We start from the raw sequence: 25,162 nt of genomic DNA, 5'->3' as shown, positions 1-25,162 counted from the left end.
TCTAGTTTGGCCACTGAATTTTCGTAGCTGGGAGAGTGATAGTAAAATTGCTGAGGTTAGCTAGATAGGTAACATACTGTAAACTAAACAAAGAAAGAAATCAGGCTCATCATAATTCCCTTTGTACTTAGAAATTCACATATGCATGTCCTGTGTCTGTCTGTATTTTTGTTAAACACAGAAGCAAATGAATATTTAAACAGATATGCATGCACACATAATTACAAAAAGACACCCCCACCCACAGACATGTGCATGAGCAGATATGCAGGAGCACCCATTCATGCACACATACACACAGACACCCACACACACACATATACACACACACATATGCATGTACGGTTGGGCATACACATATAAACATGCACACACATATAGACATAGGTAGGCTCACTATGCATGCACATACATACACATGCACACACCCACACAGACACACACACATACACACACACACACACACACACACACACACACACACACACACACACACACACACACACACACACACAGACACACACACACACACACACACACACACACACACACACACACACACACACACACACACACACACACACACACACACACACACACACACACACACACACACACACACACACACACACACACACACACACACACACACACACACACACACACACACACACACACACACCCACACACACACACACACACACACACACACACACACACACACACACACACATATGCAGACTTTCTTCAGACTTAGACTTCTAGTATTAAACATTACCTTTTTCCTGAATGCATAGTTCATCTGTAGTAAAAGTAATTTGCTTCTGCTCCTGATGATGATTGGTTACAAGGTGTGTTGGGGGTGGGTTAGAAGTACTGACTATCATCTTTTTTTTTGTTCTAAGAGAAAACTAATATCACTACAGACCCTGCACTCACTCCCTTTCCTTCTCTCTCTCTCTCTCTGTCTTTCCATGTCCTGCGTTAGAGATTGGTTGTGAGGAAAAGCTGACGACTGCAGCATGGAGTGCGTTATTACCTTGTGATTCGTTGACCCTCCTCTCTGCATCCCTAACTCATGAAAGCTGATTCAGCTTTCAGCAACAGCAGTAGAGTCAGCTCTGCTGTGAGAGAATCTACAAACTGGTATGTCTTTATCTCTGCATTTCTCTTTATTAATAGTTTTTGTTCTTCTACTCTGGTCAGCTTTTCTTGATTGCCACAGTAGTTTATAATACTTAGGATAGGGGCAGCATGCACCTGTGTGTTCCTGATATGTTTTGGGCTAGGGAGAAATCAGTGTTACCTCTGTCTAGGCAACTTAACTATTGGCTTTAATGTGGATGTCTGTTTTTGGGAGGGGTTTGGACCATGTGCATGATTATTCAGTTGTGGAATTGCTATTATTTTTTGTCATACTCTACCATAGTGACAAATCTGAGAAAACAAATTTGATAAAACCTGCTGAGTAAGCAATTGTTTTCTGAAGAATCAGCCCGGGAATAGTAAACGTTTGGCATGCAGTTGTTTGACAAGGTTAAAGCATCTGTAAGCTGTATTTCCCTCAGAAAAAAAATGAAAGGGTCTAAACTAAAGCAGCAGACAGAAACAGTAATGATCACACAATCCCCAGGCAGTGAATTGCTTGCATTCTCATAGGAACTGCAGCTTAATTCTTTGGTAACCAGGAACTGAATTCAAAAGGAAGAAAGTACATTTTCAATAAGTGGATGAGGGAACCAGAGAATGCTTGGAGGAATTCCCTCAAGAATATGTGAATCAGTGAGTAGTCTGACTGTAATTGTGGTTTGCTCTAGCCATTCTGTCATTGAATCCGTTTCTGTACTTATGTATAAAAGTTAATAAATACATCACACAGTCCAAAATACCAGTGCTGCTGGTAAACATACAGTGTCTATATGAGTGTGCGTGTGTGTGAATGCACTTGTGTGTGTGTATATACAAGAACAGGGGTATGCCAAAAAATCCAGGCCAAATTTGAAGCCTCCATACTCTCACATTGGCTAAAGGTTTTAAGTTTTTTCCCGTAAGTATCACTGTATGGACAAAACCAGAGTCTAGCTGATCTCATGACACCAGCAGAACTATAATTTATCCATGATTCAAAAAATGCATATGTCATATGTGTGTCCATGATTATTATATTATTATATGAAATGCGCAGGAATGTTATATTTTTATGTCATATGTGAGTACACATTATTATAATACTCTTCATATTTAAGAGTGTGTGTGATTATTATGTGACATGAGATTACACGGTTATTATATTAAGTCAAATTGAGTCCAGGGGATTATTATATTATTATATGTTAGTGTGTGATTATTATATTATGTCACATGTGAGTGCAAGTGATTATTATATTATGTTTGAGTGTGTGATTATTATATGTCATAAGTGAGTGTGCATGCTTATTATATTAAGTCACATGTGAGTACAAGTGTTTATTATATTATATGTGAGTGTGTGATTATTATACTGTCATGTGAGTGTGCATGCTTATTATATTATGCCACATGAGAGTGCATGATTGTTACACCACATCCTATGCGAGTGCAAGTGATTATTATATTATATGTGAATGCGTGATTATTACATTATGTCATATGTGAGTGTACATGATTATATTATGTCACATGTGAGTACAAGTGTTTATTATATTAAATGTGAGTGTGTGATTATTATACTGTCATATGTGAGTGTGCATGCTTATTATATTATGTCACATGTGAGTGCAAGTGATTATTATATTATATGTGTGTGTGATTATTATACTGTCATAAGTGAGTGTGCATGCTTATTAAATTATGCTATATGAATGTGCATGATTGTTACACCATGTCACATGTGAGTGTTTTTGATTATTATATGAGAATGTCTGTGAAAACTACATTTTTATGTCATGTGAGTGCGTATGATTATGTTATATGTGAGCGTGCGTGACTGTTTTATAGTATGTCATATGTGAGTGTGTGTGATTATGATATATATGAGTGCGTGTACTTATATTATTATGTCATATGTGAGTCTGCATGGTTCCCCTTCATATGATCGAATTTCTCTAAACTCGAAATTCATAAGCCCGAAGCCAGAATCTCGAGTTTAAAGAAACTCGAAAATATGAAGGGGACATAAAAAAAAGGTACACCTTTCTAATGTTTTTGCAGGGAGGCTTCACCCCCTGCACCCCCCCCAAACCTCCCTACTTAAATATTCCTACTCCGAGATCGCACTGCAGCGAAGGAAAGGCAAATCTCCCATTCCGTGCTATATGCGTAAGCACAAAACGGAAGACTTTCCAGTCCTCTGCTATACTGCGGTCACGTAGCATGTGGATTTAACCTGGAAGGGAGCAAGGGGACCTGGCCCCCATGCAGAAAGGTAAGTGAACCCTTTTTTCTCTAACCCTAAACTTCCCATTCACAATATCGAATGAATGGAAGCTCAAAATGCATAAGCTCAAGACGAAAATCTCAAACTTCCATTCACTCAAAATTGTAAATGGGAAGTTTAGGGTTAGAGAAAAACGGATTCACTTACCTTTCTGCAGGGGGGCCAGGTCCCCCTGCACCCTTGCAGGTTAAATCCACATGCTACGTGACCTCAGTATAGCAGAGGACTGGAAAGTCTTCCGTTTTGTGCTTACGCATATAGCACGGAATGGGAGATTTCCCTTTCCTTCGCTGCAGTGCGATCTCGGAGTAGGAATATTTAAGTAGGGGGTGGGGGGGCATAGCCCCCCACATGGAGGGTGCAGGGAGGCAAAGCCCCCTCTACAAAAACATTAGAAAGGTGTACATTGTTTTTTATGTCCCCTTCATATTTTCGAGTTTCTTTAAACTCGAGATTCTGACTTCGGGTTTATGAATTTCGAGTTTAGAGAAATTCGATCATATGAAGGGGAACCACAGATGTGAGTGTAAAAAGACTCGTGCACAATATATAGGTCTGTGTGTGTTTGTGTGTGTGTGTGTGTGTGTGTGTGTGTGTGTGTGTGTGTGTGTGTGTGTGTGTGTGTGCAGTTGTGTGCGGGTATGTGTGGGTGTGTGTGTGTGCGGGTGTGTGTGTGTGTGTGTGTGTGTGTGTGTGTGTGTGTGTGTGTGTGTGTGTGTGTGTGTGTGTGTTTGTGTGCGTTCATACCTGTGTGTCTATGTTACACTTTTTCTTTTTGTTTTTTTCTTGTACTACGGACGTACAACAAAAGGATGTACATGTGTGACAATTTAATGTCTGAATGGCACTACACAATGAAGTGTAACATGAGACTGCCTGTAGACTATGCCTGTGATATCACCATCATGTTTCCATACATCTCTGCATGACAGTGGCATTTATTTGACTTGTCTACCCATTTTTTTCATGTGCTGCAACGTTACCGTTCTTCTCATTTTCCTAAAAACCTCCAGCCTTTTCTGTCCTGATATTTCTGTAGTGTGTGGGTTTGCCCCCTGCCATATAAAACTTTGTAAAAGTCTGGAAACGTGTGTCTACGTTTCTATGTCCTTTTCTAGGTGTAAAGAAAGCATTTGCTACAAGGGTTTGCATTAGGCTTGATTGCAAACAAATGTCCTTTTATCCTTGGCCATATGAGAATGATGTACAGCTACGACTGCAGGAGAATGGAAATGAATTGTTTTTCATCAGCAAAATGTAACATGACCTAAGGTAGATGCTTTACATATTTTTTGTTAGATCTAAGAATATAAATCTTATTAAGTTTAGTTATGTGAAGATGTTCGAATACACTTTGAAGTCAATTCTGTTTCTGGATTTCCTTGCAAGTTCACTAGTTACAAATTAGATATACAGTCTAAAATCATCTCTTTAAATGGGACTTTCAATGGAAGGGAGACTTTGCACTTAAGCTGTCAGTGGTCAATTTATTCTCAATTTTATTTCAACTCGGTTTACTCAAAACCTTAAAAAAGAGTGGGGATTAATCATTTGCTTGAGAAATAAATCTATTATAGATACATCTACATGTTTCTTTAAAGGGAAATTCCTTTTATGAAAAAGAATACAACATTGTAAGTTTTGCTTTTTATTTCTTTATTTTTCATTATTTTATTTATTTAACTGTGTTCACCCATTCTTAATATTAGATAACATGAAACTTGCTTGCCTTGCATCTGACATTAAGACCTCATCGGCCAGATATGTTGTTACATCTGTTGGTTTCTACAAGTTATTTGTTTTCTAGTACGTTTGCTTACTGTTTAAAACCATTTCTAAGAGTGAATAGAATTAATTATAAGTGCAAGTATATTTTTGAAAAAAAATTCCATTATCCTCAAAATTCTGCAAAGCTGCAATATCAAAGTAAATCAATAAATATTTCTCTAATGAAACAGAGAGCATGATTTGGAATCAAGATTGGCAGCAATTAAAACATAAGCTTTGCAAGGGTTACATGGTGTTACAGTTGAAATATTCTGTTGTCTTCTTTATTTGTAATATTTAGTCCTGCTTGAAATAACTCTGAAATGTTGCAATAACCTTTTTAAAAGTGCCAAGGGAAGGAAACATGCACCATAGGCGATTCATTGCATTATGGAGAAGAAAAAAAAAACTTGGCACTGCTCACTTTTGTCCTTGTGACGAAAGGAAACGATGCATTCATTATGCATTCTAAGGCCTTATGCTGCCTGCTTGATAAGTTTACTTAACCACCTCCTTAAAGGCTTCATGAGGAGATGGGAAAGGATGACAAAATTCATTACTCTGAAGGCAGAGGGTCTGCATTTGCCTGCAAATTGGTATTGATTACCAGGGGCTAAGACTCAGGGGTAGCAGGAAGTCAGAAGTGGAGCATAGGCTAGGTCAGCAGACAGGTTAAGCATAGCATTAAATTGATGCTGAATGGGCAGAGCCTTCCTTGTGTGGCTTCTGCTCTGCCTTATATGTAAATACTTCCAGTTACATCACTGTATACATTGCAATTAGTGCTTTGGTAGTACCCCAAGTATTAGTGGCAGGGAGTTAAAGAACTACAGAGAGTCTGATTGGCTAAGAAAGACTGAGTAATACAATGGGGGGATGCACACAGATTTTCAACAAATGAAGGAACATATCGGGTGTGCATGTTTCAGAGTATTTGTGTATGCACATGTGTATGTCTGTCTATCTGTATATGTGTGCATGCATATCTTTCTCTGTGCTGTTAAAGCAAGGCTTGGTTAAACCTTCTTTTCCATATAAGCTGCCATTGGCACTTTTTCTGAATTTACTTGCACCAAAAAAAGATGACGACTTCTTGGTTCCCACTACACCAAAACTGCTTTGACTGCAAAAACAACAATGTTAGACAAGTAAATGTGTAAATGTGCAAAGAGACATTTCTCTCTAGGCAGGTGCAGTACTTAAATGCTGTAGTTTTATTTTGTTTTTGACCCCCAGAGAAGGGTCTGTGTGAACATAAGGCCAATTATAACATTTATTTAAGAGAAACATACAGCATGGAGGCCTTGTCTTCTGTTTTTCTTCCATTGTAAAATTAACAGTTTGGGGGAAATATAATTTAGTTTACATTTGTGAAAAATTACAAGAAACAGTTTTTAGGTTTACTGCTTCAGAATTGAAACAAGATGGTGATCTGAACAGTCAACATAAACCAGCTATGTGCTCAATAAATGACACTAAGCTCTGTAGTAGTTTTCATTCATTTTTATTAACTTGGAGAGCACACCTAAATCAGAAGCTAGACTTTCACATTACAGTAAGTGTGACGGAAAACAGAACCATAACATTTCACTGTGGTACAACAAAGATCCCTACAAACTGCAACTGGAAGACATTTAGTCCTGCAAATGGTAATAAAAGTTACAAGAAAAAATCAGACTTCAAGTACCAATAAAGCAAGCCCTCTTTACATGATAATGCTGGATTAACAATATTTTCTCCACAGACCCACATGCTCTTATATAAAGCACTTTACCCCTGTGGGTATATGTATAGAAGAGTGGAACGTCCTGCTTGGGGGACACACTTCCTCGTATGGCCATGTCAAAGTCACTAGCTATGGAATGTGAGGAAGTGTGTGTTTCAGGCCAGGGATCTTATCTCAGTGGACGGCTTAATTATTTGTAGACTACAAGGCTGAGTGACTCATTACCATGGGGGAGGGAGATGAAAGGGATTTAAAAGAGCAACAGAGACAGAATTACCAAATATACACATTTTGTCTAACATGGCAAACTGACTGGAAAGTCAATTGATGGTCTTATTACTAGGGCTGTGCAGTTGTGTCACTTTTGCCTCTGTCAGCAGAAACAGAATCTCATCGGGTTGTTAAATATTCAATATGCTGACTGCGGCAGGCAGGCAGGGATTGGGGAAAGTAATGACTCTGATAATATCTAAGTCAGTTCACTGCTCTTTCACTAGGTTTTTGTATGCACATACCTTACATGTCTGCTCTCTGCTGGTATTTTTATTTCCATTGTTGCAATGCAAGTGTTACTTGCCTTTCATACTAAGAGAAGAGGCAGAAAGGAATAATTGGGAAGGCAGGGGATAATTGTACGGTTTACTGAGGCTGGAAGTGCAGTTCACCTCAGTATTAGTGTGACTGCAGTTATCTACCATTGTACATGCTTTGGGAAGCCTGATTGAGATTACAAGATGGCTGCCTTTCCAGTCACCATTTTTAAAACTGTGATGTCTAACTGAGAACGTTCACATATTTTTATCAGTATTACTATAGCAAATCAACAATCATTCATGTGATGGACTTAAACTGAAGACAAAAACTTTCGTAACCTGATTATGTAATTACACCCTGACACTTCAAATGCTGCTTGGTACAATCATATAGTAACTGACTGATATCATTTACAGGTCACTGACTTCATATTTTAAACATACAAATGCTGCCTGGTGCTGTACTTTCTGTAACTGATTTTAAGTCATTTCACTAGTCTCGTGTACTTAGGAAAACTTCACAACTGGCATGCTTTAAAGTAATCTGATGCTATGGTGTGTGTATTAGACTTATAGCTTGCATATATATATATCTATAAAAGTTCATGTATATCTAAATGTATCTGTAAATTTTTTGTAAAGTGTTTTTTTCTAAATGCTGTATTCTGTGTTACTTATAAATCTAATTACTATATAAAATTGTTGAAGGAGCTTTTCTCCTGGGCGTCCACTATAACGTTGTCACATGCCCAGTTGGACTTTTTCAGTAAATAAATAGAAACAAATAACAAATAATCAATGCATCATATGTTCATGAAGAAAAGGTGATCCATTCTACTGCTCGTGCATGTAAACGCTACTTGATTTGGGCGTTTTTCTTCTTTCAACTGTTATTCTGGAAAAGGATAACATCTACATAACACAGTTTCTATAACTTCATGGATCTGACTTCAGATAAAGAATAAAATACTTGTCTTTTGAGCTTAATGTATAAAAAGGTGCCTGAAGCTATAAAGGAGTTCGGAGACCAAGGCATTTTATGTCTGTAAATATATCTGAGATGATGTGGGACTCTACTGCGTTATACACCTGCTATATATTTTTTATAATAATTCCAACTTCCACAACTTTTCCAGTCTAACATGTCTGTTACTCCCTGATTTATTTGCTCATATTTGATAGCTGCTTGCCATGATATTATGGCTTATCAAGTCCGCTAAGCTGTTCTGCAGTACATTGCTGGGAAGGGTGTCATTGGTTGCAGCTGTAAAATTCTGAGGCAGTGATGGTATCATGATTATCATGACATATGATTTTTTTTTTATATCATCATAATAATCTTTCTTGTCAGGGACTCCTGTCCAGATTGTTCCAACATGAGCATACATGCACAAGTACATTGTCTTCTAGCAGGAAACAATATTTCCCTAGCCAACCATCCCCACAAGTGCACCATTTAATTTACCACCTGTGAGGTAATGCTCCCATGATGATGATGACTAAGGAGGAAATTTCTGGAATGGACATCTTCTTCTTTCCTTCTGTGATAACCATGATGAGGCTTCATTAAAGGCATTTAATATGTACTTCTAATAAATGACCATGACAACTGATTGTCTATATAAATTGCACACTTTTAAGTGTATTATTATGTCCATAAAATGACTGAGAGTAAAGCTTGATGCAAAGGTCTCCTGATTCACATCATAGATTCTAGTTAACTGTCAGCTTAATTCTTTCAAGTCACACAAGAATTATTATACATTTCTAACAATACATTTTTGAAGTCTTTTATTGCATTTGAACCCATAGTCTACAGTGAAAAATGATGTACGTCCTCCACCCTTTCAGTGAAAAATATTTGTTCAGATTGCCCTTGAGCCTCAGACCTCATCCATCCTTACCTTGTAAATTGCCATTTGAGTTTATGGGAAATGCTGAAGGTGAGACTGAGCTGCCCTACACATGTTTAGCATGACGTGATGAGTAGTGGGGTGGAATGCCTCACTAATTATACTGCTATATATATTCTAGCCATATTAAACATGGTTATTAAAAGCAACTCTCTTATACTGACACCGCTGTTTGAATGGCCTGATGGAAATGTATGCTTAGGACCACTGTCATATCTCTTTTCAAAAACATTACTGATCGATTGTCACCACTATCTGAGTCACTTCAGTGTGCTGAGACTCTGTCTTATTATTTCCTGGAGAGCTACAAACTAAATGTGTAATAATTTGGAGTATCTTTTTATTTTATTTTATTTTACACTAGTAGTACTGTATCTCTCTGCTGCGATATAGTGAAAAGATTACTGAAGAGTTAAAATACTGACATGACATGTACGGTGCACATATTTTACTGTGAAATCATTGCAGCATTCAGGATGCCTTTGTGCATTATCAAATATCTGGGGGGAGGGGGTCACTGCAGTATTTGCATCTCTGTGTTAAATCACTGAGTAGCTTTTTTTTAGATTAGATACTGCAAATTTGCTGTAGTCCTACTGCAGGATGGCTTACCTTTTTTGAATTCTACTACTAGATATTTAGGCAACGTAACAGTGATGCTAGGTAATGGTAATTATTTTTTCGATTAGTGAAATATTGATATTTTCCTTCGGGGTGACACATTCGTTTATTCCTACCATCTTTACAAAACCTTCCCAGATTTATCTGACAGCGATAGAATTACTCAACAATCATGCACACTTGTCATTTTACTTCTGAAAGGAATTGCATTGTAAGGTGGACAGTACAAACGTGGTGAACCTTGTACACTCCTGAGGGTTGCAGGCAGGCAAGGTATTATAGATTTCATCAATGAGTACAGCAGATAAGTTGCCTGTAGGGTAGCTATGTCTTGCTGATGTTCTGCTTGCATGCAGAGACATTAGAACTTGACAGGATGCCACAATGCTTAAAAGTTTCTGATTGCCGGTACCTCAAATATATTTGTATTTTACGACCTCCTCATTAACAGCAGAGCAGCGCTGTGCACTCTGCAACCCTTCCTCTTAGCATTATAAAATCCTTCTTAGTGTTCATTTTTCTGGTGTTCCAGATTTCAGGAATTCTTCAAGATCTAAGCAGAAAGCATTCCAATTAAATGTCCCCTTCCTTCTCACACTGAAGCAACTCTTTCACTTGCTTCCTTGCTTTTCATTTTATTTTCTTTTTTTTTTTTTTGCAAACATAATTTAATATCATATTAATAAAAACTAACAATCTGTTCTGACAGTGTCCTTTTCCTGTTCCCAGAAACAGTGCAGATTACAAGCAGAGAAGCTCATCATTCAAACACCTTCCTAAAGCCATGAAGTAAAGAGAAATAATGAAAGAATTAGTAAGGTTAATTATAAATGTAATGTTACTGAAGAACTTAATTATGCTCATTTCTAACCATTGAATTAATTATATCTCACAAAGGCCAGCCCTGTGTCAATGTACAAGCCACACTCAAGGCTTATGCTAGTCTCCTTTAAGCCTATAAATTCTAAAAGAAAAATCCCAAAGATAGCGATGACAAAAAGCAGCACTACATAACCGTCAAGCCAGTCATTATAATGGAGTAACGGCGTGTTTACAATGAGGAGGCCCAGTCATTCCTCCTCTCCAGTTATTAATGCATTAAAACTGGTAGCTTCGTTTTTATTGTAGTTTAAATGCTGTCGCCATTACTTGTTGTCTCTCTCTTCTTTATGCCAGCAGTCTTTGCTGTTCAGTATTTTATTGGTATATCAGGTAAACTCATAGAAAACATCTGACTACCTACTGTGAAACATGATCAAATTATGGATACATTGGAGAGGACACAGCATCCTGTGCAGAAGGATGAACAAATAAAAGGGTCTGCAGACACCCAATTATACACCCTGTGGATGTGAATGGGGCTACAGTGTCTCCGCATATTGGCACAACTTCAATTAACTGCAGTAACACTAGAAATCTACAAAAAGGCTTCACTTACTCCTTTCTCTGACTTTGGGCATATTCTTTTTCTTTTTGTTTTTCAATGCCTGCTGTCAGTATGTTACTTATGCCTATCCACCTTTGTAGATTGTTTCTACACTTTGGTTCTCGGCTTTTTATTTTTTGATTAAATCATCTCCTTGAAGGGTTCTCTGAAGGGTAGTTTTGTACAGGTTTGTGCTCTGCCGCATTGTTGCAGTACACTTGGTCTGATTCAGAAAGGTTACCGCAAAATATACACGAGGTGTACTTTTATTAAGAGATAGCCCTACCACAGTTGTGCAACATGAAGACATACAGCACCTAGTGGGCTACACCTGTGGCCATACTAAATGGTAATGGGGAATTCTAGGGGAGGGGCATATGGTAATTAGCCATGTGATCTCCCTCCGAACTGCCTGTGGAAAAATATTTATGTAGCTGAGCAATTCAGAGAATCACTCAGCTGTGTAACTCCTGGCCATTTGTGACATCTATCACAGCAGAGGTAAGTGCTGGGGAGTATAGCGGTTAGTTAGTGTTGGAGGGGGTGTGTATGTATGTGTGTGTGTCTACCACAGGAGGTAGGTGATACGTGTGTGTGTATGTGTGTGTGTGTGTGTGTGTGTGTGTGTGTGTGTGTGTGTGTGTGTGTGTGTGTGTGTGTGTGTGTGTGTGTGTGTGTGTGTGTGTGTGAGTGTGTGTCTACCACAGGAGGTAGGTGATATGTATGTGTGTGTGTGTGTGTGTGTGTGTGTGTGTGTGTGTGTGTGTGTGTGTGTGTGTGTGTGTGAGTGTGTGTCTACCACAGGAGGTAGATGATACGTGTGTGTGTGTGTGGGGGGGGTACATTGACTTTCGTACTTCCACATACCCCTAGATTAATGAGTAAAGCCTACAACACTAGTTTGGAGAGGAACCACTAGCCACCAGGGATAACTCTTCAGGTTGGGGTCAGGCATGACCACTAGGCACCTGCGATAACTCTTCAGACATGAGTTAAAAAGAACACTAGACACTAGGGAAAACTAATTGTACCTTAATGGCATTTAAACATTATGGGATTGGAAGGGAAAATGTATAGTCGGGAGAACACTGAAAACATGGGTCAGCAGGAACATTAGACACCTGGGATACTCATCATAGTATTCCTTAAAGGCATTAAAAAATTGTTAAAGAGAATGACTAGACGCAAGGGATACTAGTGTAAGAAGCAACTCCTAAAGGGATTCCAACCCAGAGCCCTCCTATCTCCCACAAAGGATAGTAGTCCTTTACACCACCATTATAGTAACATTCCTTCAGGATGTTGGGCCTTGTTCAATGCCTGCCATGGTTAGTGATATACGTAGGAATGGGCAGGGAACATTAGGTACACCTCTCATGCTTTCAGTGGAAGAAAGCAAGGCAGAGCTAAAATTAATGGTGGAACAAAATTAGAGATGGATTTTAATTCTTCTTCTGGCACTCTGGGAAAGTCAGTTGTATAATACCCGTTGTACTACCATGGATTTACTGATGGATATGACATGTGAAACTCTAATATCTGGCATTAATGATTGATTAAAATCATTTGTGATTTACAAGGTTAATAACGAGGAAACATAGAATGTTCTTAAAACTCAGAGACAGGTATGGGGTAAGTGGTATTTGTGTGGGTCTGTGTTAGGGGCAATCATTGAATCCCCCTGTGATGTAGATATCCTTTAGAAGGATCTGACACAGACAAATGTTTGGTGCCAGAACCATGGCCTAAAACTAAATGCAAAAAATGCATAATTATACACTTTGAGAAGTCAAATACCCCTGAAAATTGTAACATTAATAGCACACATTTACGAGTGGACTCAGAGGTGAGATCTAGGTAGACAGATAGATAGTAGCCTGAACTTTGACTGCCACGTATCCACAGTGCGAAAGCAAGTCCTTCTATGTGGCACAGTTTATAAGTAAAGGCATGACATCCAGATCCAAGGAAGTTATAGTCCCACTGTACTCAGCCCTTATCAGACCAATGATTGAGTACAATACACTCTCTGACATGTACTCGATTAGGCACTTACGACAGCTTGAGCGGCGTCAGAGGTTTCTTATAAAAAAAAAACACAGGGTGTAAACAACATGTCCTATGCTGATAGAGTAAAAGCCATATCCCTTTACTCTGTCTCCTACCAACTATTAAGGAGTGAGCTATGCCTAACCTACAAGGCACTCACAAATCCAGCCATGCTGGATTTGTTACACATTTACATGACAAACTGCACAAGGGTCACCTGATCTAGGGAATTAAACCTGGTCTGTGACATGAACACAACACGCTGGAGTGACAGATATGTGTCTCAGGGATTACTTCTTCCCTGTAACAGGCTTCCCAGTTATGTAAAGCAGAGCCCATCCCTGACCCTCTTCAGGATGACATGAAGAGCTGTCACATTTTTTGTACATGTTCAGACCCATTTCTTGTTTCCTGGCTTTAACTGCACAGAACTGGTATAATTTGCTGCAGAATGTTTTATGTTATTAGTGGCTGAATTACCAGATTACTGCATTTTCACTTTCAGTTTTGATCAATGGATGGGGAACTGTAAATTCACTCTTCAGGTGGTGTCCATGTCTTTTATAGACAGGGTCAGGCTGTAAAATACTCAAAGGCATAGGCACAAATCTAAACCATCTTTTAGATCTTAGGGATTGAAAATCGGGTAAAATTCAGGTAATAATGGCCAAGCTTGTAAGGGATATCAATCCATTAGCCTAGTAATCACCTATGAACCTGCACGTGTATGTGCTTGTTCGAATTTGTGTATTGTGTATGTGGAGAGTGAATGAGTGGTGTAGCTGTGCTAACACAATGCAGTCACCACACTCTTAACTATCACTGGAACATGCTGATCTACATTTGCAGTACTTAACAGCGATTCAGATGCACACAGATTAGTCGAATACGATGCAGTCACCGCACTGTTAACTATCGCTGGAACATGCTGATCTACACTTGCGGTACTTAACAGCAATTCAGATGCATGAATATTAGTCGTACACGATGTAGTCACCACACTTAACTATCGCTGGAACGTGCTGATCTACACTTGTGGTACTTAACAGCAATTCAGATTCATGCAAATTAGTTGATAATGAGGTCATTCCTTATTGATGCTAATGTGCCTCTGAATCATAAAATACTACACTGTGGAAACAGGGCCTTTTTGCCACTTTTAATGCAAGTAGCAGGGTTCTTAATGAAACCTGGGAATGTTTTTAGTGAGTTTAGGCACAGGTGTTACTTTTTTTTTTACATACTGAGTCCCTTGTTCTTTTGTCTGGCTTTAATTGCACAGAAGTGGCAGCATTTGCTGAAAATTTGTTATGTTATAAGTGGCCAAAAGACCAAATTATTGTATTTCACTTTACAGCAGGACCTAGTTAAGGATAAGAGGCCTGTTTTATCAGAGTTTCTCGTACTCTGTCATGAAAGCATTCATGTGGGCTTCCAGGTGGTATAATAGAAGTGAACTGCTGCTCTTCACTGACATTATCAGAATTGGCTGAAAGGCTGGTGTGTGCCCAGAGAGGAAGGTCATTACCTGGGAAATACTGTTATTGACAACCTAATCTAAAGATGGAAATTTAATAACCTGAGATTGATTACAGTCCCTCCTCCATCATGAGAGATACAGGTAATGTCTAGTTTATGCGTATAATGTAGTTGATCTGTGATGCTAATTATTTTCAGAAAGGGAAAGCGTAAGTGGTCATAAAAATGCATATGCCCTATCTATTACATGAACACAACTATTATATCAGCCCCAGCAGCATTCAGTTTGTAGTAATGTGATGGCGTGCAGATCTAGTATAAGGAAAACTGAAAAGAGAGGTAGAAACCTGCAGCAATAAAGTATAATGGTTAGAAAATCCAAATTTTCTTGAAGAAGCACAAAGTTCTACTAAAATGGGGAAAACTAGTGTTTCTGAATATCCCTTTGTTGTTCAACTGTCAACAATGTTATATACTTTCTAACAATAAACTGAATATATATAAATAATTGCATTAAAACCAGTCATGATTACCTGAGAGGTAAGGCAAACATGAAACATGAGCCACAAAGCATCATAGAAAATGATGAAGTTTACATCACATGGGATTGTCCATTACCAACAGTTCAAAAGATAGATGCTAAAAAAATGGATATAGTGGTCCATGAAAAGAAGACAAAAGTAACATTAATCACAGAAATTGCCACACCCAGTGACTACTGTGTCTAGCGTACAGAGAGACAGAAAGTTATAAAATATCAGAATCTGCAGGCAGAAACAAGAGCAATGTGGAAGAAAGATACCTAGACAGTCCCAGTAGTAGTAAGAGCAATGGGTCTTATAAAAAAGAATCTACTATCATGTTTAGATGTGTTACAAATTCATGATACCCCATACAAATTGCAGAAGAAGTCATTACTGAGCGCATTGCGGGTGCTGCGAAGAGCACTTTTGGCTGACATCAAAGATTGAAACACTACTAATTTCATGAACTTTAATCATACTTTGCCTTTAGAATGGGGTCCATTCCCATCATGGTATTAGAAACCCAAAAGGCTTGGAGAAATTAAGTAAGGCAACCCAGCTAGAAATGGGATGTCTGCTTATCATCTTCAAGCTTCAATGTGTTTGAGTCATTAGTCATTAAAAGCGTATATTATACTAATTTCTGTCCATGCATATGGATATATAGCAGTAAAATTAGTAAAAAGACTATTAGTTTAATGTCCTTACATGTATGCAGGCATATAGCAGCGATGACAGAACCCTGAAGTCTGCCATGACACCTCATTTGTCACAGTGATCATCTCATCTGCCCTCCTACAACATTTTTTTCCTTTGCAATCATTCTAAGACTTCCTAAATACCAATCTCTTGTGTCCCACCACAGTATATTGCCCCAATTTTCCCTTACCCTCAACTGCTTTCACAAAGGAGAAACCCCTCATGTGTATATTAAACCACATTGCTTGCATTATGCCCCTTCATGTCCCTCTCTTCATCGCACACCTGTTAGCTCCCGTTCTCACTATGACCTGTTTTCATTCTCTACGTCAGATGCTAATATCTCACCTTTCCTCCAGTGCATGCATCTCTGACTGGAGTAATCACTCCAAGGAGGTCAAGCCTAATTGCTCCGAATATTTTTCTTACCTTTTATTGCCTCTTTTCACTACACGTAACATTTTTCTTAGCATTGCCTGCATAACTGCATGTGGTACTCCAGGTGTGGTCACAAGATTATGTTATTTATTTATTTATTTATTTATCTTTGTTGTCTAGGAAAGTCTGACTGGCATAGAAATAGCCTTTTTCACTAGAGGAACGGGGAGAAAGCTCCACATTTACATCCATAAGTTGCAAGTGTTCACAGTGCATAGATATTTTTATTACATTTCATTTTTACATAGTAGATGGTAATATGTCTTGGATTACCATAAAGTGCAAGTAAATATGGTAGTTAGCTGAATAGGAAATGCTACGTCCATGGAAAAAGCATTCATTTACATTTGCATTTGGTTTTGTAGGTACAACGTGAAGATAAATGCAGAAAGATAAAATAAACTAGTTGCAAAGAGGAGACAAAAACAATAGAGAAGTAGTGATTGTTTCCAGTAGGAGAGAAGTGAAACTTTTAAGCTCATCACCATGATGGGTTCCATGTGTGATGAGGTGGGAAGGGTGGGGTATGGATTTGTCGGAGGTACAGTAGTGTAATAAGTCACTTTTGTAGGGAAAAGGGCAAGATCAGAGCCAGAAGTGTTGTAGGGGCTGTTTTAGTAGGTTTTTAAAGCATTTTTCATTTTCTGTAAGTTTTAGCAGTAGTAGAATGGAGTTCCATAGTTTTCTAACACAGTAACAGTACAGTGAGTTTCCCGCAGAGCTTTTTGATTTACTTTTAGATAGAAGGTATTTGTTATTTGAAAGTAGTGTTCTGCTACTACTCTAGGGTTGCAATATGTTTTTTAGACAGGAGCAGCTACCTGGTTTATGGATACATTTGTGGGATGTATTGAGCAGAGAGTAGGCAACTGGTTTGGGAGTTCCAGGCAGTTAAGTTCCTTCAGGGCTGTGCAGTGAAGGATTTTGGTGTGTAAGTATCTGGCAAATGTAGTAACCTTATTGTAGAATGTTTCATATTTGGACATGCCAGTACTGTTAAGATTTGTGAACATGGGGGATGCATACAAAAGAGCTGGGAGTAGGTAAGTGGATACCATGGATCTTCTTGCATATTAGACAAGGAGAAAGTCATGTTCAGCTGTCTGTCCAGTGCCCAGGATTTGCCAAATCATGCATGCACTCAGGTCTCTCAACAAAATTACCATTATGACTCTGTCATAGTTCATGTTGGTGTGAATGACCTGAGTTGTACCCCACTGGACTATATGAAGAGAGATATGGTTGAGCTCTCTGAGTATGTGTCCCAGGCAACTATGTCCCTAGCCTTGAGCAGCATAATACCCTCACCTAGAATGATGCCACAGTATAAACAAAAATGACTGCTTTCAATAACTGGCTTAGTTTTTGGTGTCATTCAAAGGGGATCCAGTTTCTGTCATCCTAGAAAGCCATGGTCGAGAAACCCCCTCTGCTTTGTCAGTGATGGTTTGCACATGACTTTTGGGTGCTGGCAAAGGCTTTTGCCTCCCCCATAGTGCCTTTTTCAGGCAAGGTCTCGAAAACAACATTATCAATGTGAAATTAACCAATCAGAACAAAATAAGGGTCATGCTGCTAAATGCTATGAGCTTAAATGAAAAACTGCCCTCCCTGGAAGTACTTCTATCACTAGAAGATGTGAATGTCAGTGCAGTCGCAGAAACCTGATGTAAGACCACAGAAAGTACCCTGGCCCTGCAAGGCTACAGTACCTTCCAGTTGCAGAAACCTGATGTAAGACCACAGAAAGTACCCTGGCCCCGCAAGGCTACAATACCTTCCAGTCACAGAAACCTGATGTAAGACCACAGAAAGTACCCTGGCCCTGCAAGGCTACAGTACCTTCCAGTCACAGAAACCTGATGTAAGACCACAGAAAGTACCCTGGCCCCGCAAGGCTACAATACCTTCCAGTCACAGAAACCTGATGTAAGACCACAGAAAGTACCCTGGCACTGCAAGGATACAACACCTTCCAGTCGCAGAAACCTGATGTAAGACCACAGAAAGTACCCTGGCCCTGCAAGGATACAACACCTTCCAGTCACAGAAACCTGATGTAAGACCACAGAAAGTACCCTGGCCATGCAAGGCTACAGTACCTTCCAGTCGCAGAAACCTGATGTAAGACCACAGAAAGTACCCTGGCCCTGCAAGGCTACAGTACCTTCCAGTCGCAGAAACCTGATGTAAGACCTCAGAAAGTACCCTGGCCCTGCAAGGCTACAATGCCTTCCAGTCGCAGAAACCTGATGTAAGACCTCAGAAAGTACCCTGGCCCTGCAAGGCTACAATGCCTTCCAGTCGCAGAAACCTGATGTAAGACCTCAGAAAGTACCCTGGCCCTGCAAGGCTACAATGCCTTCCAGTCGCAGAAACCTGATGTAAGACCTCAGAAAGTACCCTGGCCCTGCAAGGCTACAGTACCTTCCACACCATTAGACTGCAAAAAGAACATGTGAAAACCAAAGGAGGTGGTGTTTCAATCTATATTAGAGATAAATTCACCTCATGTCTAGTTAGACTGGACAACTCCATGGAGTTAATCCAGGTCCAGGTTACAGGGGTAAGACCCCCTTCAAGTCCTAGCCAGTTATAGAAACCCCCTTCAAGGGTCATGACAACCATGAAGCCTACTTAACCAAACTGAAGACAATCCAAATTTTAATGAACACACTGGTTATGGGGGATTTCAATTAACCCACCATCAACTGGAAAACCTACTATAGCCCAAACTCGTTAGCACAATAGTTTCTTGGCTTTGTGAATTCAAATGCCCTGGAGCAAATTGTCCATACCCCGACAAGAAGAACAAACATTCTAGATCTGGTCCTCACCAACATGTCAAACAGGTGCACTGCTGCAACTGTTGGACCCACATTAGTTAAAACTGACCACAAATCAGTCACCTTTGAACTGACACTAACACCAGAACTCACAAAGGGTGAAATCAGACTAAAAAACTTCAACAAGGCAAACTATAGCCTCTTAGGTGAATGTATAAATTAATTCCAAGCCCCACCTCAAGCTGAAAGTGGTAACTATGCCGAAGGTTACACTAAAGCCCTGTACAATCACTTGCATAAATGCATAAACTCGGCTGTATCAGATAGAATCAATGCCAGAGCCCTAAGTAAAATTGAACTGCCATAGTGGACTGCCAGCATCAATGAACTCTACAATTAATGCAAAATGTTGTGGTTCAAGAAAACAAAGACAAGGACCCAACAATGGAAAAGTGCCCTTCTCAGCCTTAACAGGCAAATAGGACATCTTGTCAATCCTCCAGGAACTCCTTTCAATCCCTTATCCTCTCCTAATTTAAAAAAAAAACCCTCCCCCAAACTTTCCCCCACCTTACATATCTGAAGAGCGTGTCCTTAAAGCCTTGTCCAAGGCAAAGAACACAGCCTCTATTGCACCAGATGACATCCCAGGCTATCTTCTAAACAGGCTAAAGCATGAACTAGCATCACCACTAAGTACCGTTTTCAATCATAGCCTAATCACAGGCTTTGTTCCTGTGGAATGGAGAGCAGCTAGAGTTATTCCCCTCCAAATAGGTGGCCTAGCAACAGACCCAGGGAATTACTGACCAGCCACATCTGGAAGTCCATGGAATGTATCATTATGGACTCATAAATAAAGTCATAGGTGACCTCCAAACCCTGGATCCTACCCAATTCTGCTTCATGAAGGGCAAATCCTGCCTGTTATATCTGGTGAATTTCTTTGAAAGTGTGACCAAGGCCATTGATGAGGGGAAATCTGTGCACACAGCATACCTCAACTTGGTAAAGGCCTTTGACACAATCCCACATTCAGGCATTACTGATAAACTTAACAAACTGAATATAAATCCCTTCATTGTAAGATGAGTTGCCACCTGGCTCACAAACTGGACACATACTATGAAAGTGGATGACTCCATATCAACATGCAGACCTGTTACCAGTGGGGTGTTACAGGTGTCAGAGGTGGGCCCCCTACTGTTTGGTATATACTTTTCAGAAGTGCTGGTCAAAACTAAAGGGTTGTGACTAACCAAGTTTGCAGATGACTGCAAACTAGGTGCAATCATTGAATCCCCAAATGATGTCAGTATACTCCAGGAGGGTCTTACACAGATCAATGACTGGAGTATTAGTCATGATCTCAAACTGAATACAAAGAAATGCATCATCATTCCCTTTGGCACAAATGATGTCCCTTCACATTATCAAATCAATAACACCATAAGTACCTATGAAGTGGTAAAGTACAAGGGATCACAGGGTGACTGCCACCTTAACTTCGGCAAACAAGTGCCTACCATTATAGAGAAAGCTTTCCACACAATTCACTTGATTAGTAAAGGTATTGCCTTGAGAGCAAAGGAAGTTATAACCCCCTATACTCAGCACTTTATCCGGCCAATAATTGAGTAAAATGCGTTATTCGGTATGTTCCGTACTAAGCACCTACAGCAATTAGAGAGACCTCAGAGGTTTCTAACAAAGAAGATCAAGGGCCTCCAGTATGTGCCTTACATGGAACAACTAAAATCCCTGTCACTATACTATGTATCATATAGACTTCTTAGGGGACACTTATGACTGGCCTACAACCCAAGAGCCAAACCTAATGAACTTACTGCATAACTGTAAATCAAATGGGTCTAGGGACTTAAATATTGCCTGCTACTTAAACAGTACATGCTGGAGGGACAGATTTATCTCCCAGCAACTGCCGCATCATTGGAACAGGCTACCAATTCATGTGAAACAGAGCATCTCTATGACACTGTTCAAGAGGAACCTGGATGAGAGGATGGGGCACCATAAATTCTTACTGGGGATAGTGTCCACAACCCTTCTGGACATGGGCAGTCATCACTAAATGCAATCTTGTATTGACTAGTACCTCTGTGGTATTACATTGGGTTGAAACGGCAAGGCTTAAAATGACCTCCGGGTCAATAGCCTAGTAATCTCCTATGATCCTATGATCCTATGATCCTATATTGTAAGATATTGCTTTTCTCTATATAGGGACTCTGGATCCTTATGTGTTTTTTGACAGCTTGATGAATATGTTGGTCCTATTTGAGATTCTCATCTATGATTACTCCAATGAGTTTGGCTTCTGCCATGGTTTCTGCTTTTGTATTGTCAGATGAAACAATATGGAATTTACTTCTCTGATCATTGTATTGTTTTGGCATGAAGAGCACTTACTTTTGTTGATGGGGTAAATCTAACCTGACAGTCAAGCCCCTTCTCAGTGGAGGCTTGGAGAAGAAAAGTTCTGCAATCTAGAAAAAATTTAAACAGTTACAATAAAATTAGTAGAGCTATATGCTTTATAAGCATTTAGAGTTTATATATATATATATATATATTTTTTTTTTTTTTTTTTTTTACACACAGTACTGATGATTAACTCAAGCTGATTGCAGATTTAGGGATTACAGTTGCTTAAAATTAAGACACAGTAGCCAATAATTTCACAATAAGTTAAAAGACAAACATTAATTATACGGAGGATGGCGTAACAAAAGGTTTTTAGAAGACACAGGCTGTTTTTGAATGCACAGAGATGAATTTGTTGAAAAAAGAGTTTGTGGTATTCAGGTGACATCAGGTAATCTAGATGTGACTGGTTATTATATAACAGAGTGGGTTAGAGAGTTTGAATCTGGATGTGACAGGTTATTATATACCAGAGTGGGTTAGAGAGAGCGAATCTGAATGTGACAGGTTGTTATATAAAGAGTGGGACAGAGAGTGCAAATCTGATATAACAGAGTGGGTTAGAGAGTTTGAATCTGGATGTGACAGGTTATTATATAAAGAGTGGGTTAGAGAGTTTGAATCTGGATGTGACAGGTTGTTATATAACAGAGTGGGTTAGAGCGTTTGAATGTGGATGTGATAGGTTATTATATAACAGAGTGGGTTAGAGAATTTGAATTGTGCACAGTTGAGGAGGAGCAGGAGAGAGTAGGGGGTTTGTCAATGACCTGGAAAGGGTTGGAGTTTGTCGTTGTGAAAATGTAAGATGAGAAAGAGAGACTGACTAGAGTGATCTGGGCCTCTGCAGCCTAGATGATGAAACATTCCAATGTATAACTTATGAGCAGAGGAGGGGGTGCATGATAGGGTATTCTGTGTTATTTTAATATTTCCTGTTATTGAAACTCTGGTGTTTATTATAAATAGATATTTAGTATTTTAAAGTTATTTTATTATTTGCTATTAAATATATTTAAACTTTTCATTGTGGCTGGTCCTTTAGAGAATATTTTAACCTTTGAGAGTACTGATATCTATTTGTTGACTCTGTGAGCACTCCAGAAGGCCTTACTGCATTGGTCAAAACACTACCATTTGTATTAATATTAATTTCACTCAGTATAATTGGGTACCCTTGTAAGAGCATTAGAGTAGTTGACTTTGGAGTGTCTGGTGGCAGTGATTACCTTATAGTCTGGGCAGAAGGGGAAATAGCTAGTAAATCTGTACCAGCCTTTCCCAGGTGTGTGTGTGTGTGTGTGTGTGTGTGTGTGTGTGTGTGTGTGTGTGTGTGTGTGTGTGTGTGTGTGTGTGTGTGCGTGTGTGTGCGTGTGTGTGCGTGTGTGTGTGTGTGTGTGTGTGTGTGTGTGTGTGTGTGTATGAAAATAAAATCTCAAAGAGTGTACATGTCAGCTGCTTTGAGCAGGGACAGAAAGCACTGGTTCCACAGTGAGGGTGCTGGAAGACTTGGCTTGGACACTGAGTTGAGGTCTTAACACTACAGCTGTGCCAGTGAGGAGTCTTATTGGGTTCATGGAGAGAGAGAGAAAGACAAATCCAGACCCCAAACTGAGGGAGTGCCTTGTGTGCTCTTAGGGGGAATTGTGCTTGATGCAGAGAGCTGCATCTGGAAATACTGAGTACATCCATTTTTGTTCCAAGTGAACATCCCTCTCCAGTGTCAGTGGTGAGGATTCAGGCGTCTTGACTTCTAGTCCAGAGAGGGGATGTCACAATAGATTTATGAACTTTCTAACAGGAAATATAGCTGTTTATGATCCTAGGTAAACCACATTTCAGAACTTGTCAGCCTGCATCATTTAGGGTTCATTTCATCACAAGGTATTGAGACTGGTGAGTTCAGTGATGGGACATTTGACATTCACTGGTACATCAATGATGGTCTTGGCAAATGCCCACCTTGGCTATGTAAGGATTCAAATTAATGACAGACAGTCACAGTCCAGGCTTGCAAAGATGAGACACTATTCCAGAAATTGCATCACTCTCAATCTTGGCCAAGGTAACCTTCATATCTAGGCAAGGTGAATATGACGGTCATTTCTAAAGTCCATCTGGCTGCACCAAAGGGATTTTCCAAAAAGCCAGCTGATCTGGTTCCTCCAGTTCCACACCATTCTTATCCCACATTGACCTGTTTATGTCCCTACTTACGTAAAGAGAGCTAAATACATTCCAAACCCTATTTAAAGGACTCCTCTGCCAGGCATGGTACTCTCTTTCTTGCTCCCGTGGTTGGTACTCTCTTTCTTGCTCCCGTGGTTGGTACTCTCTTTCTTGCTCCCGTGGCTAGTCTCATCCATAGACCATTCTTGCCAGTAACTTAAACTTGCACATTGTTTTTTACCACGTTAGTGTATCTGTCTCCATCTACATATTTTACTAACCACACTGATACTTTTCACTTTTCCACTCTTATGTTCTGATCTAACTAATCAGACCCCCATCTTTATGCTTATTTCACTATTCCTCTCTTCCTGTACATACCTTCGGTGTTCTCTCTCTCTCTAACTACTACAAATTCTTCCTAATAAAATACTCCATTAATACTTTAATACTTTAATACTTTTCTTTCTCCATCTCCCTCTTACCCTCAAGGTATTTAGCATACAAACTTTTCTGTTTAAATTTTCTTTTAATTTTTGTTACCTTGTACTAAACATATGTAAATTTCTGTTTACTTATTATTGAATTATTTATATAAAAAAATGACTGCTACCTTCTGTATCACATGTCATTTCATTGTGAGCTTTTCTTTACTGGGAGTCTGCTGAAAATGGGTTTTAGCTAAGTCAGAATCTACCAGTCGGCAAAGACAAATAAATAAATAATATGCCAATACTGAGTGAAGAATGCAAGCATAGCCATATTTGGGGTCATGGGTACCTTCCATCTATTGCATCGCCATATAAGGAGCCAGACCAAGGCTACTGTACACACTAGTAAGTGTTGCACCATCCCTCATATAGGAAGACCTGTAACTGCAGGGCCCCACTGTAGAGCTGGACAAAAATCATTACTTGGAAGCTGTACCCTAATACTGGAGGATGTGACCCCTGACTCCCCCGAACCTGCTATCTTCCTGTGTGGCTACCAAATCCACCTCTCATGATTCTTACATCTATGTTAGCATTGTTGTCATCTATCATTGTTCCCCCTCCCCCATCTGCAGATCTCAGACCATAGCTGAGATGGCACAGAACACTGCAACTGCACATGACTGTGGTTGTACCCTGCCAGCACCTCTGTCCTGTGTGTGTAAGGTAGTGTCTAATGCT

At 39.5% G+C, this 25,162-nt stretch overlaps 1 long non-coding RNA gene across 1 annotated transcript in view; it reads left to right on the top strand.

The window, feature by feature from the left end:
* Positions 1-989: 989 nt before the first annotated feature.
* Positions 990-25,162, top strand: part of LOC122817193 — a 495,541-nt gene continuing 471,368 nt past the window's right edge. Inside the window, exon 1 of the long non-coding RNA XR_006367164.1 lies at positions 990-1,146. This is a non-coding gene — a long non-coding RNA (uncharacterized LOC122817193). The remainder of the gene's footprint in view (positions 1,147-25,162) is intronic.

The sequence above is a fragment of the Protopterus annectens genome, chromosome 12.part0, assembly GCF_019279795.1.
Source record: "Protopterus annectens isolate FY-2018-M chromosome 12.part0, PAN1.0, whole genome shotgun sequence".
In the NCBI taxonomy this organism is placed as follows: domain Eukaryota; kingdom Metazoa; phylum Chordata; order Ceratodontiformes; family Protopteridae; genus Protopterus; species Protopterus annectens.
Note: the sequence above shows the minus strand (reverse complement) of the source record. Positions and strands in the feature narration are given on the sequence as shown.